This window comes from Lactuca serriola, chromosome 4 (genome assembly GCF_051521515.1).
Source record: "Lactuca serriola cultivar US96UC23 chromosome 4, Lser_US96UC23_V15, whole genome shotgun sequence".
Taxonomy (NCBI): domain Eukaryota; kingdom Viridiplantae; phylum Streptophyta; class Magnoliopsida; order Asterales; family Asteraceae; genus Lactuca; species Lactuca serriola.
Window position 1 is genome coordinate 289,939,727 of NC_136411.1, and position 14,044 is coordinate 289,953,770.

Below are 14,044 nucleotides of genomic sequence, written 5' to 3' on the forward strand. Positions count from 1 at the left end.
GATCTCACCTATATGCTTATAGCTGTTGAATCAGAAATGTTTTGGCGCAATGGAAAAGCAAAGTTTATTGGTGAATCTGCCTTTAAGACCTCTATGGATATAGACAATGGCAACGAAAGACATGCCATGATCGAAGAATTTGATCATAAGAGAAAGGCAATGTCTGAACTAGTCACATCTGTTGTTCCAAAAGAGTCGATTTGCTTTTATTGCCAAGAGAAAGGGCATTGGAGACGAAGCTGCCCTATTTACCTAAGAGATCTAAGAGATGGGAGAGTCGAAACGTATGGATCTAATATAGGTAAAATCCACTAACTAACTCTTTTAAGCTTCTATTCTAGATTCTTAATACATAATGTGATAAGATTACAATTGATGTTTTGTAGGATCGAAGAAAAGAAAGGAAGCTTAAGGGAAGAAGTGAGCAGAATCTAACCGTGAAGGAATGGATTTCGATCGCATTTCTCGAAGATTAGATTCTTGAGCTACTACTTAGAGTTAGAATTAGATTGCTAAGAAAGATGTATTAGCATAGTTTTTCAATGAATTGCATTGTAAGGACAAATTTTTCCGCAATAAAATAAATTTTGATTTTAAATTTTATTTATTTATCCTTGCAACGGCGTATATGAAAAATTGATGTTTGAATATTAGCAATAATGGATTTGGTTATTATTATGTTATTTATGGAAATTCGAGAATTTACCAAATAGGGAGAGTTTCTCATCGCCCAAGTTTCAATTGGACAGAAACTTGGAATCATGCAACTTGGTTGCACGATGAATGAGAAATTTCATATTTGGAAATTAGACAAAATCATTGACAAAGTGTCAAGTGAAGGACTTGGAGATCGAATACACAAAGTTGCGTGTTGATCAAGTCCACCATAAGAGTAACAAAGATATTTGTCATGATTTACTAAAGGTTTAGTAAATATGATTATACTTACAAGATTAAGTGTAATTTTGAATTGATTAAAAAAAGTTTAAATCAATAGCAGAACGAATAAGAAGAATCAAGTAGGCAGAAAGATAAAAGTTTCTCCATTCTAAGAAGAAGGGATAGTACCTTTTATTCTTTATAATAGGTCTTAATGATTAAGAACCATATCTCAATTGATCCTCTAAGTGAGTCTTAGTACAATTGTATGTTTAAGAAGAAGAATCGAGGATTGAAGAAATGGTTAAATCAAGAAGTCAATCATACTTCGTTCCAAAACAAGTCTTAGAGTTAAGATTGTGACATTGAGTGAAAAGTATTAAAAAAGGTTTGTAACATTCATCAAATGTGGAAAGTTGTGATGTCTTGGATAAGACAAAGACCAACTAGGACCAATTTATGAAGAGTTTTGATAAAAGCTACACTAACTCTTGAATATTTGTTTGTCAAGAAATGGTTGTTGACAAGAGAATCTTATATGTCAAGGAGTCAGTGGGAGTCTTAATGGTCTTGAAAGGTTTCAAGAACAAATCAAATAAACCTTATCGATCATCACTAGCACACGAGTTGAGGTTTACAACCTATCGTGTTGACACTATTTTGTTTCCGTGCCATTCCAATTGAGTTAATTATGCATGTGAGTCTTATGAGTTCTCATTTGAATGCATAAAAAGGCAAGGACCTTGATCAATGGAAAGTACATTGATAAGAAAAGGTGAGCTGCTTAACTACTTGGAAGACATGGTGGGAAGCTGTGCTACCATAAAGGCAAGAAATCGAGATTAAGAAAGTTCAATCCATATGAGTTTGAATTCATCGTAAACTTTTTTGACAAATTCACATGGATAGGAACAAATACACCATTTAAATCTAAGTGTCATAAGATTTCCTCCTTCATGAAAATGATTGTGAGGAAATGCTTTCACTAAGAAAGATTTTAAGAAGATAGTGATTGTAAAATTGCATTCTCGAATTCGATTATGGTTACGGTATCCCTTTCCATAATTTGAATTGTGAGGTTTGGCAATTAGTCTTAATTGTTTAGACACACATATGAACTATATAAGGCAAAGGTGTATAAGTTCAAGAAGCCCTGATAAAAGATTATCAAAGCACTAAGTATTAGAAACATGAACTTAAGAAATTCAATAAGCATTGTTTTTCTGAAAGTTAAGATGTTTATGAATACATGTCGAAGCTAGTGGGAGCATAAGTGTTATGTTTTATAATAATCATCATGATAGTGGGAGCATAAATGTTATGATTTTATGATTATTAAGGCACGTATTGCAAGTTGGCAATATTACTTATAGAAAACAAGAGTTATACCTTGCAAAGTCGTAAGGGTTGTAAAGTTGTTTTGCTATAATTAAGGGAGAGAATATTATGCTTCATTTCAAATCTAAAGGATTAGGTTGAGAAATGTTAATAAATTTATTCAAGGGTACATAGTGTGTTCTTAAATTTCGATTATGATTACGGCATTCCTCTTCACAATTCGAATTTTGAGAACATAGCAAATAAAACATTATGCGTCGTGTCCCATACGCTTCGGGTATAGGATCGATTGCAAATGCTTTAATGTTTGACCATTCTAAATTTTTTTCAAATGTCTAGCGCATTTAGAGGGAAAAGGGACTAGAATTGGTTTTGACTAAAACAAATTAAACAACTATCAAAGGACAACCCAAAGTTCGACGAGGATTGGTCGCTTGTGAGTAGTTGGAAGTATAGTATTGGAAAATATGGAAATGTTTCCATATTGGATGGACCATATCGACATTATTATGAATAGATAAGATTCTATTAAGAATAAGTTGTCATATGGAAAATATGGAAATGTATCCATATTGGGAATTGAATATTGAAAATCTATGTCTAGATTAGAAACTTTTCTGCAAAGGGATGTTCAAAGGAATGTACTTTGAGTGAGAGACATAATATCTAAGGAATTGTCTTGTAACAATGTCCGATAGAGGATTTGTAATATCATTGGCAATAGTCTTTGTGACTTTGGTGCAGTGACATTATGAAAGGATCATTGCATAGAATGTTAGAATCTAGCATATTTTATAAGTAACAAGAATTTGATATTCTCACACTTATGAAAAAGGATTTGGAGTTGTGAAATGAGAATGATTGGAAATGTGTTCAATTTGATCTATTTCACAAAAGTAAGAACCATAGGTAAACATTGTGTGCATGCTAAGAGCATGGGACAAGTGTAGTAATTCAAGTAAGAAGTTGATTACCCGAAATGACAAATAATGAGTAATCGATATGGTGATAAATAAAAAGGAGTTTTATTTATACTCAAAGGTTTGAGGCCATATGGGATTAGTATTATTCTTGTGTTTCACATTTGCATATTTTGACTTCCAGAATAATTGAATTTATTAAGAATAATCGAATTATTCGAACGGGCCACAGTCGTTCATATGTTGGAAGTAGATATGAATGAAGACTGTCGTGAATTGGTGTGTGGATTGTCTAAAAGAGTATTAGACATAAGCAAAATGTTTGTTGCAACATTCATGAGTGCTTATGAATATGATTTGAGCATCGGATTAAACCCACGCTCACTTGGATCACTCCATGGATTGTGTCACGAGTGATTGGTGAGACGATAACATCTTATATTCTTGAAACCGAGATGTGTGAGTTGTATCTTGCAAATCGGTTGCACATTGATAATATGTAAACGCACCAGTAACTTGGTGTTATAAAACATATTGTTGTGTGTGATTCGGTGAGTAAGTGCAAGCAAGCATTGTATTAAAGTTTATCCATTCCTTTTATCCAAAGTAGGATAAAAGCGATATCTTTGGGCCCCTCGATGATTTAGTGATGACAAACGTAAATGCTCGGCCGGGCTAGGGCTAATTTGATTTGTTCAATTGGTCAGTCGTCATAAATCGGGAATCGAGATATAGTACAAAGAGAATGATTTGAAATCATATCTCATATGATATCTAGAATGGAGGAATATATGATCCCTTATCTAAGGACACGCGTATCTGATAGGATCAGAGTTGACAGCGGCTTTGGAAAGCTACGATTGCAGATCAGGATCTGAAGTCATACGCATAATAGTTATTAGATTTATCCAAGTGGGAGACTGTTGGATTAGAGTCTAAGTCCATAACTATTTTGGTATGTACTTGACCCGATGGTGCATGGTCATTTTGTGTTGCCTTCACCAAAGCAACTTGATAGGATGAATTATGGAGAGAAAGGATTAAATATGATTTATTAATATATTATGAGAATAATATATTAAAGGAGAAATCATATTGTTTAATTAATATTAGTCAATAATTAATTGGTAATTAGTTTTGTGACTAAAAGAGATTAATTAAACTTAAGGGACTGGAATTGTAATTATAAGATAATTGCAATTTGGGCCATGGATTGCCTTATATCATAAGGTGGACGAATTCTATGGGGGAAGCCCATATGAAATCGTCCAAGGCCTTATGAAAAGGGCTCCATGGGTTGCTTAGGGCTTAAGCATCCAAATTAGGGTTTCCATGTTAGATAACCCTAATTGCCTCACTATATATAGATCCCTTAAGGACCAAAAACGTGGACAAGCTTCTTGCTAGGGTTTTCACACGATTTTGGCAGCCTCCATCCTCTCTCCTCTTCATCCTCTCGCTTATGGTGTTTGTGGGCCATTAGAGGAGTGAAACTTGTGACTCTAAGCCTTCCAAAGTCAATTCAAGGAGGAATTGGGATTGTTATTACTACATAACAATCAAGGTAACATCTTAAACCTAATTATATGTTAATATCGATTTCCATATGCTAGAATTAGGGTTTATAGTCTTGGATAACTTGCATGTACAATAGAGAAACCTAGATCCAAGCATTAGGGTTTGTATTAGCACATAGGATGTCTTATGACCAAAACCCATCAATAACATCCTAATTACATATAGCCTTAGTGTATCCACTTAGCAACTATCAACTTAGTAATGAAGATCCCGTTTTAGTTCTCAAGTATAAAGTACTTATAGTAACACCAAATACTCCTATAGTATTTTAAGTTTAATGTTATGTTCTACGGTTCTCATTGTGGTAGGGTTGGTAAGATTTTAGACGTGTTGCAACCACACAACTACACTTAGGCACATGCTAGTCAACCCTCAGATAATATAGGTGATCAGGCTATATCTTCCCAGTTTTGACCATATGTCTCTATGCCCACTTGTGTTGCCCAACCATCGTAATTCTTTTGTACTGTCCTAGTGACACTGATTTTAGTATGAATGCAGGCACGTATACTTTATTAAATATTTTATTATTTAAAGTATAAACTCTTGGTCAGAGTATTTTTAATCCCTTATGTATTTATAGTTAGTATATCTTTTATGGGTTGATATACTTAATTCACTATAAACAATGCTCTGATACCAATCTGTCACACCCCAAAACCAAGAACGGTGGAAACTTTTTGGGGCGGAGGACGTCATGTACAATATCACAACAATGAAAAGTAGTAAACAAGCAACAACATCATCCATTGCATTAATAATATAATTATTATACAAGTGTGTTCTGGCAAATTCTGATAAACACTAAAGCATAAATCAAAATGAAAGATGCGTCTTGATCGAGCACCATCTTCCCTGAACCTTGCATCGGTACCTGTCTATGTTTGACCTGAGGATACAAGTTATTTTAAAAGAGAGTATCAGCTTTGAAGCTGGTGAGATCATAAGTATTTTAGTGTCTTAATGTATATGTAAGAAATCTTTTGTATATGAACTGTAAGTATGGAAAAATGTATATGAACTGTAAGTGTAAAAATTTTTGTAAAACAACTGTAAACGTTTGAAAAAACCTAGAAATCCCTATGATTCCTACTAATATATAAGGGTGTCTTCTACCAAGACCTAACTGTTCTCAATGTAGTCTTCTACCAAGACTTAACTGTTCTCACTGTAGTCTTCTACCAAGACTTAACTGTTCTCAATGTCCGTCTCTTGTAAAAGTGTGTCATTTTCCCAAGTGTAACTATCATTAACAAAATATAGTTTTTACAACTAATGTTTAAGTGAAAAGATCACTAAATATATGTAAAGGGAAAATCAATGTAGTATTGTAGTTTTGTATTATAGGAACTACTGCTGTACTAACTACCTTAAACCGGATTTATATTAAGGCGTCATGTGATTAATTGTACCATACTATCGACTAATATTAACAACAAGGGTAAGGTCGTAAAAATAGAAATGATGTTTGGCACCCGCAGAACTGCAGGTCCGGCTGTAGCTAGCAGCAAGGTGTAGGATAGTCAATTCAGTATAGATCTATACGCAAACTTACGCTCTCCCTCCAAGAGAATTATGGCTACAACTCGGGCCATGACAATTAAGGCATGCTCCGATACAGTGGATCACAATTTTGTCAATGTATTTATGTATATGTAATGTACTGAAATGTTCTACGTGTGCTAGCTGTAATGTGTGTTCTCTCTCTATCTAGCAAGTATAGTAATGTATTGTTTCTCGTTCTAGTATCGTTGTATATGTTCTTCTTCTAGTATAGTTGTATATGTTCTTCTCCTAGTATAGTTGTATATGTTCTCCTTCTAGTATAATTGTATATGTTCTCCTTCTAGTATAGTTGTATATGTTCTCCTTCTAGTATAGTTGTATATGTTCTCCTTCTATCTAGCAAGTATAGTTATGTACTGTAAGGTTCTAGAAAGTATTGACTCATGAATGAACTGACTCATTGTATGATATCGCGTTCTAGTATCTTCCTAAACTACCCATATGGTAGTTTACTAGTAATCTAACTGGTACGATGGACATGGATGTATACCCTTGCTACCCAAGGCCATGTGATGAACTGGAAGGACCGTTATGACTATATATGTACACATGATATATAACTAATATTTAAACGATCTTCGGACGAGTACCCGATATCCTATCAGACCACATCCAAATCGAGGAAAAGGAAACAAGGTGGATAGCCTTCCTAAGTCTTTTAAACATTACTTATATAACTATACATATAGAGGCATGCAATTTATAATATAAAAGCATAAATAAGTTTTGTAAAACATTTGAACATAATTATTATTTCAAGAAAAGATCGACTTGATGTCAATTTATAAAACGGTTTGAAAGCCTGGGTTTGATAAAACAGTTTAAGTATAAATAAACAATTGTTTGAAACACAGTTGTAAATGAGTTTGAAATGAAACATAAAGAGTAAAATGTACAGTTTAATAAGGAGTTTTAAACATATAAAGTGTTTATAAAAAATCATTTGAAGGAAACTGTTTGGTAAAACGGCTAATGAGTAGCCAATCATTTGAATGCTGCTTATTAATCACATGTGATTGATATAATAATTAGCATAATTCTAATTGTATCCCCCCCCCCCCATAAAACATTTAAAAACAGTTTAAAACATTGATTAAGGGGTATGAACTCACCTGTAGTAAGTGATTGGAATTGAACGGACTGTATCGTAAGGAAGGATCGGACAAGTGCTTGGTGTCAAGTGAAGACTTTAGACACACACAATGATCCTAATTACATATGAAGACATATGTATAATAACAATTAGTGATTATAACACTAATTAAACATGTATAAACATTCTAATGCGAGGAAAACACTTTGGTCAAGTGCTAGGAGGCTAATGGGTTGCAACAAAGGAGTGCAAGGCCTCGTATGGGAGTTTATGGTAAAAAAAACCATATGTTTTGGAGTTTACGGCCCTGGAGAGTAAACTCCTGGCCATAAACTCTATTTTGGGTCACCAAATGAGGCTTAAAATTATTACAACTCAAGTAATGAATTGCTTCAAGGCTTAAACAAGTGTTTGGGCTTCCTTTTAACTCCTTTGAGGAGTTTACAGCCCTGGGACCATATCCCTTGGAGATTACGACCTTAATCTCCCTTGGGAGGATGTTTATGGTGTTTTCAAGTCCCCAAATTAACTAGGAACTAAACTAGGCTTTTGTACTAGGCTTTAGAAGAGTTTATGGCACCATTTGGCACCATTTTATGGAGTTCACGGCCCTAGAACTTCTTGGGCCATGAACACCTTACTCTTGGTGTTCTAAGGGTGTTTGCTAGTCCTAAACTCATTAGGGTACATGTCTAAATTCAAGCCTAAGCCTTAGGAAGTGTTTGTGGCATCAAAACACCCATATCTTGAGTTTTCGGCCCATGAACCCTTTGGCCATGTGTTTGCGGCCGTGAACACCCCTAGGTGATGGTATTTTGATTTTTTTGGGTCTTAGACACATCAAGGTAATGTGTTATGCTAGACTCTTGGCTAAATGAAGGCATTTAGGGCATTTTGGCAACCTAAAATGGAGTTCACGGCCCAAGAACTTCCTTGGCCATGAACTCACTTTCACCCTTGATTCTTAATTGTTTTGGTGGTCTAAACATGTAATGTACTCCCTAGGTTGAGTTCCAAGGCTTTGAGGATCATTGGGACACTTTTGGCCCTTAAAATGGAGTTTACTCCCCAAGGTGTTCTTGGGCGGTAAACTCACAGATCTTAGTGTTTTGACATGATTTTGATGTTTCTAAACACAATCTAAGCTATATAATACACCTAGATTGAAGTACTCACGATTTGGGATAAAAACCCGAAGATCCGTGAGAGAGAATTTGGCTTTTCTCTAGTTGTAACTGTAACTAATGAACGAATATGGTTCAGATTTCTATATATAGTCCTGGGATTTTTGGCAGAAAATATTTTATTCCAGGAATGAACTCTAAAATCATAGAGTATTGGAATAGCAGTGTTGCACAAAACCCTAGTGCATCCACTCTCCTGATATCTCCTTAAGTGCTAATCCTGAAATACTCAAACTTATACCCAAAGTCTGGAATTTCACTGTAACTGTTCTAACTTCTATTGGCTTAATATGGTTTGTACAGAAAGGAAATTTCGGGTTGTCACACTAGTGTACTACCCTGTTAATCCATATTCTTCAACAATGCTTAATCACTTAAGACCTTAAGCTGAAAACACTAATCTGAGCCCAATAACATGTCTTAACTCATAAAATTGATTACTTGGTGGCTTGCAATCCACCAAATGGACCCAACCTTGAAATATGACACCTATTTTCCATGGAAGTGACTAGAACTCATGCATTGTCACAAAAGGACCTTCAAGATTGAAACTTTCCTGCTCTTGGGACTCATATAACACTAAGGGTGGAAACCCTAAGTCTAGAAATGGATTGGAAGCATAAAAATCCATTCTTGGGATCTAAAAAGGTCCAAAACACCATTAACATAGATCTCAGCATTCATGAGGCAAGTTGAGAGCCTTTTAACTCAAATGAATGTCAAATGGTGATGTTATCTCAGATCCTTGAGCTCAAACTACTCAAGTTCTTCTTCTTTAACTTCTTCCTTCTCCTTATAAGCTTTAAATCACAAAAGTAAGCTTTACAAGGCTAAAAACACAAAAAGATGAAGTATGAAAGGTTTCTAGGTTTTTTAATCGAGGTGGCTGGAAAGGAGGCTAAGGTTTGGGACATAAGTATTTATATGGCTTAAACCCTAAAAATTAGGGTTTCGAGTCTGCTCGCGTACGTGGCGCGTACGCGCATGAGTCCCTCGAATCCAATGTTGCACTATGCCCCACGTATGCCAAGCTTACACCCAGCGTATGTCTTCGGGCAGCCCAATCCTGGCGGTCCACTTGCTAAGGCCCAACTTAATAATCCACAATTTATCTCATAGCCCACAATTAATTACAAAGATATTAAATAACTATTATTACCTCAAGTTACGGGTGTTACAATTCTCCCCCACTTGAACCAGACTTCGTCCTCGAAGTGCGCTGCATCTGGAAATAGCTCTGGGTAGTGCTCCCTCATCTCCTCCTTAGGCTCCCAAGTCCACTTCGAGCCCTTACAGTGTTGCCACTGCACCTTCACCAACTCTACCCTCTTGTTCCTTAGCTCCTTCGTCTCCCTGTCGAGAATGGCTACTGGTCTCTCGATGTAGTTCAGGTTGTCATCAACCTGAATATCCTCTAAAGGCACAACCGTTGAGTCATTCACCAAGCTCTTCTGCAGCTGGGAGACATGAAAAGTGTTGTGGATCTGGCTGAGCTCTACTGGAAGATCCAAATGATAAGCAACCTGACCCACCCGAGCCAAAATCCTGAACGGACTGATTTACCTGGGGCCCAGCTTGCCCTGCTTCCTGAACCAACTGACACCTTTCCACGGTGACACCTTTAGGAGGACCATATCTCCTTTCTGAAACTTTAGGTATGGATGGCGCTTGTTGGCGTAGCATTTCTGTCGACTCTGAGCAATCTGGAGCCTGCTCCGGACCTATTGGATCTTCTCTGTGGTCTTGAGTACCACTTCAGTACTCCCCATGACTCTCTAACCAACCTCGCCCCAACAGATTGGGGTCCTACACTTCCTCCCGTAAAGCATATCAAAGGGCGGTCGATCTATGCTAGCGTGATAACTGTTGTTATACAAAAATTCCTCTAACGAAATATATGTATCCCAACTCCCACCAAAGTCTAGTACGCACGCACGAAACATGTCCTCTAGAGTCTGAATCGTCCTCTCACTCTGATCGTGTGTTTGAGGGTGGAAGGTTGTACCGAAGTGAAGATGAGTACCCATCTCGTCATGGAACCGCTTCCAAAACCTGGAAGTGAAACGGACATCTCGGTCTGATACAACCGACATCGGCACTCCATGACGTGCCACCACCTCTCGTACATAGATCTCAGTTAGCTTCTCAGCCGATACACTCTCCTGGATCGGGATGAAATGAGCACTCTTGGTCAACCAATCCATTATGACCCAAATCGAATCCACTCCACGTGCGGTCCTTGGAAGCTTCGTGATGAAATTCATAGTGATAACTTCCCATTTCCACACGGGAATATCCAACGACTGCATCATGCTGTGAGGTCACTGGTGTTCGGCCTTGACTTTCCGGAAAGTCAAGAACCGCTCTGCATACCACGCTATGTCTCGCTTCATGCAGGTCCACCAGTAATCAGGGTGAAGATCCCGGTACATCTTCGTCGCCCCGGGGTGAATGGAGAATCTCGACTTGTGCGCCTCCTCCATAAGAACCTGGAACACTCCACCCCAATAGGGAACCCAAACCCTCCGATTCAGGGTCAGCAATCCATAACTGTCATAATTAAATGAGGCCACCTGGCCTATGATCCGCTCACACTTCTGGCGCTCCTCCTTCATACCCTCAACCTGCGCCTCCCGGATCCGTTCCATCATCGGAGTAATAATTGTCATCCTCAGACATATGTCTCGAATCGGAGCCGCCACTGCCTTGCGACTAAGAGCATCTGCCACCACATTGGCCTTTCCCGGGTGATAAACGATCTCACAGTCATAATCCTTTACCACATCCAACCAACGGCGCCGACTCATGTTTAGATTTGGCTGATCCATGAGGTACGTTAAGCTCCTGTGGTCTATGTAAATGGAAGGTCAGAATCGGTGCCTCGTAAAACCGCTTTCTGAGAGTCTCGAAGGCTGCCTGTTGCTCAGGCCCCCAACAGAATGTCACCGACTTCTTGGTCAGTCAGGTCAAGGGAACAAAAATCTTGGAGAAATCCTGAATGAATCTTCGATAATAACCCGCCAAACCAAGAAAACTTCGAATCTCGATTGGAGACCTCAAAACCTCCCACTGCATCACGTCCTCTATATTGGCCGGATCGACCAGATTACCCTTCTGGTTGACAAAGTGCCCCAGAAACTGCACCTCGTGCAACCAGAACTCACACTTGGAGAACTTTGCGAAAAGTCTCTCCCTCCTTAGTGTCTCCAGCACCTCCCTCAGGTGCTCCTTATGTTGCTCCTAAGTCTTGGAATAAACTAAGATATCATCGATGAAGACTATCATATATCGGTCCAACATCGGTCTGCACACACGGTTTATAAGGTCCATGAATGCGGAAGGAGCATTGGTGAGTCCAAACGGCATCACCACGAACTCATAGTGACCATAGCGAGTCCGAAAGGCTGTCTGCGATACGTCTTCTGAGCCCAAGGGCAAGGGCAAGGCGTGATTGCGCGACATGCACTCTGTCTCTTTTCACAGTTATGTTTTTGGAGACCCTCTGATTGTTTCTTTTAAAGTTGTAATGAGAATGAATTTGAAAACAACTATGATTGGGATTTTATGACTTATATGAAATTGATTGGCTATTTTTAAAATGAAAACTTTATCTGAAAATCTGGGTCGTTACAAGTAAGATCATCTGTTCGATTGTCTATCTTATTCCTTACTATGTGTGGTTATGTATTTATAAGACGACCATCCATATTATTAGTAACTTATATATGATGGTTGAGATCATGTAGTATGTTGATTATACAAGTAGGTTAGTATAGTATTTTGCATGTTGATTGATTGGCTGTATGGTATGTTGATATATTATGTCGAGAGGTTGAATGTGAACATCATTAAAGATGTGAGCCTAGAATACTCAATGTTGATGACTAGAAGGCACTAGATCTGTTATTCTTCGTTGATGACTAGACAATACAAGAGTCGTTAGTCGTCATTGATCAGTTGGATCAGTACCAAAGTCAATATCATTTGTTTTGTATGCATTGTATGTATTATGGAATATATCGTATACTAAGGGACTCACTAACCTTTATTCTTAAATTGTTAAGTTAAATATTTTTCACATTGATAGGGCGTGAGAAGGCAGGGTGGAACGTGACTTTACACCACATCAATGTTATATTGTTATTTTGACTTTCGTTGATTTTTATAAATTAACTCTAGATTTACTTTATGAACTTTAAACAATTGAATGATATGATATGTTTTCAAGGAATGACTTTTGAATGTTGAGCCTGATTTTAAATAAAAATTTTGGTTGGAAATTCAGGACATTACAAAATAAATTGTCAAAAACGACCTTTTAAAAATGTGCATATATGTAGTTTTTCTCATATGCATATATGCACATAATTTGATGTGTATATATGTATATATTTTTTTTAAGAAAAATATATCTCCATAAAAATAAAATTAAGTGAATCTAACATATATTACTATGCCTTAATGGATTAAATAGTTATTTTTTATAAAATTTAGCGTGGAAAAAATGTTTTTAGATTTTGATGAATAGGGTAAAAGTGTTTTATCTGGAATACAATATCTTTTCGTTTTTGTTAGGCTCATATTCTTTCCGGAGACTAGAGCCTTCAATTGTATTATGTTCAAGTGGTTTTTTTATGTTGTTTTTTCTATTCCACTAAATGTTATTTTATTTTTTAGTTTCTTGGATCTAATAAGACACCACTATTACCCTAGTCACATATAATTAGGGTAAATAGGGTAAGAGAAGATAGAATGGTAGGCAATCCCTAACATTAAGTAGGAAACTGTTTCCGTAAAAGACCCCCAACATAAAATATAGAAACATACAATATATATATATATATAGGGTTAGGTTCATTTGAGACCACCTATATTTTGTGAGACCGTGAGACGCATTTTTTTTTATTTTTTTTTATATTTTTTTTAGTTACTTCAAGTTCCGAAAATAATATTTAAAAAAAGAATTTTTTGATTTTTCCATTTATTTTGCATTTTAAAATTATTTTTAGAATATGTACAGTGTAATATTCTATTTAGAATATTTCACGTATTTTTCAAAAAAATTCTAGTTTTTTTATTTTTTTAGTTAATTCAAGTTCCGAAAATAATATTTAAAAAAAGAATTTTTAGATTTTTCCATTTATTCTGCATTTTAAAATTATTTTTTAGAATATGTCAGTGTAATATTCTATTTAGAATATTTCACGTATTTTTCAAAAAAAAAACGGATTTTTTTTTTATTTATTTTTATTTTTTTTAGTTAATTCAAGTTCCGAAAATAATATTTAAAAAAAGAATTTTTGGATTTTTCCATTTATATATATATATATATATATATATATATATATATATATATATATATATATATATATATATATATATATATATATATATATATATATATATATACTTGTACAACATTTTACGGGCGCGATCACACTGAAAATTTCCCTGCATCCAAAAAGTTTTAGTGAATAGAATTTTTT